This window comes from Lepidothrix coronata, unplaced genomic scaffold (assembly GCF_001604755.1).
Source record: "Lepidothrix coronata isolate B3197 unplaced genomic scaffold, Lepidothrix_coronata-1.0 Scaffold119, whole genome shotgun sequence".
Taxonomy (NCBI): Eukaryota; Metazoa; Chordata; class Aves; order Passeriformes; family Pipridae; genus Lepidothrix; species Lepidothrix coronata.
Window position 1 is genome coordinate 2,884,999 of NW_016690299.1, and position 2,231 is coordinate 2,887,229.

The following is a 2,231-nucleotide window of genomic DNA, read 5'->3' on the forward strand; positions in this document are numbered from 1 at the left end:
TGGGGGGGCTGTCAAAGATTTCCCAGTCTGTCCATCTGTTTCTTCTCTTGTCCACCAGTGTTTGGAGCATCCACTGCTTTATTCTAAGCTTCTGACTTCGTTTTTCAAGAGGTTTCATAGAAGCATGGAATGATTTGGGTTGGAAGGGACCTTAAAGCTCATTTTGTTCCATCCCCTGCCATGGGCAGGGGCACCTCCCACTATCCCAAATTGCTCCAAGCCTTGTACAACCTGGCCTTGGGCACTTCCAGGGATGGGGCAGCCACAGCTTCTCTGAGCAACCTCTGCCAGGGCCTCATCACCCTCACAGCCAAGGATTTCTTCCCAATATCCCATCTAAACCTGCCCTCTGGCAGTGGGAAGCCAAGAAAAATGTTGGGATTTCCTCCCCTTCCCATGGCGTGTCCCCATGGCTCTGCAAAGGACCAACAGCAGAGAGCAGCCACTCCCCCAAATCTTGCTTTGTCCCAGGAGATCATCCCAAAACATGTGCAAGGGAAGGCTGGTGGTGTGTGAAAGGCTTTTGGCTGCTGTCGCTGCCAGGGAGGGATCAGACTCCTTTTCCTTAGGCTCTGCTTTGGGTGGATGTAATTTGGGTGAAACCTGGAAGGTTTGGTGTCATAGAATCCCAGAGTGGTTTGTGTTGGAAGGGACCTTAAACCTCATCTCATTCCATGCCACAGGCTGGGACACTTTCCACTAGACCAAGCTGCTCCAAGCTGTGTCCAACCTGGCCTTGAACATTTCCAGGAATGGGGCAGCCAAAAAACAACAAGCTTCTGTAATTTAAATATCATTAAAGATTTGGAGGAGTAAAGAATTAAAGTATTGGTGATAAGATTATTAGCAAAAAAACCACAGTGGACAGTTCAGAAACACAACTCAGAGCAGTGCATCAAGTAAATGCAATTTTTTTCTCTAATTTTCTCTCTCCAGTCATTGTGAAAGCTGCAAATGGACCAAGATATGTTGTTGGCTGTGGCTGTCAGGTAGCTGCTCTGTGTGAATATTCGTTAAAAGTTTGCTTTGGTCTTGAATATTGGCCCTGCTTTTCATCCACTGAGTCCGTAGTGGGGTTAAGTATTTTCTTCTTTGATGTGTACATCACTATTTTATACTGGTAGAAGCTTCCCTTCTCCCTCTGTAGTTGGTAGTAGTGTAACTTCCTAGTGAAAAGAATCCATAACATTCCCAAAACCTTGCATGTGTTTTATTCATTTTACTGAGGTGAAGCTCTGTGTTTTGGCAGAGTTCAGTTCTCTGATTTTGAACTCTCAGACCCTCGGGGCTGCCAGAATTACCTTTTACCCAGTTGGAGCTGATTCAGCACAATTGCTGAGTTTGCTTTATTAGTTTCTTCCTTGTCTTGGGAGTTCTGCCACATGTCCCATGTGGCCCACAAATTCTGCCTTCTCTGTGCCCGCTATCAGTGGTACATCCTTCTTCCCAGGCTTTGTTAACCTCCCCCTAGGTTGAGACCATTGAAGCATGTCCAGCCCTGACCTTAACAAGGTTCCACCCACGAATAATTTGGTTTTCTAACACCTGGACCTCACTTAAACTTTGTTGGCCGCTCTCTGTTTCATGGATTAAATCTCCCTTCTTATTGAGTATGCTTGAAATTATACAGAGATCAAACATTAAAGAACATCCTTTCTTTAGAAAATTTTTACCTATTCCACATTTTGCAACGCAACCTGGCCCTGAAGACTTCGAGGGATGAGGCAGCCACAAAATAATAAGATTTTGTAGTTCAAAATTGGTTAAAGATTTGGAGGAGTAAAGGATTAGAGTATGGGTGATCAGATTCTTGGCAGGAAAATGTGCTGGATAGTTCAGAAACACAATTCAAAAGGTAAATGAAGTCAATTTGGGGGTTTTTTTTGTCTAATTTTCTCTCTCCAGTCATTGTGAAGGATACAAGTGGGACAGGATATTTAGTTCGCTGTTGCCGTCAGGTATTTGATCTATGTGAATACTCATTAAAAGTTTGCTTCGGTTTTCAATATTAGCCTTGCTTTTCATCCACCGGGTCCTTAGTGTGTTAAGCATTTTCTTCTTTAAGGCTATTTTTATTGACAGAGCCCAAGGAGCGTTTGGACATCGCTCTCAGGGACAGGGCGGGATTGTTGGGGCATCCCGTGCAGGGCCAGAGGTTGCACTGGATGATCCTCGTGGGTCAGCAATTCCAACAACAGAATCAATTCTCCAATTCTGTGATTCTTTAAGGC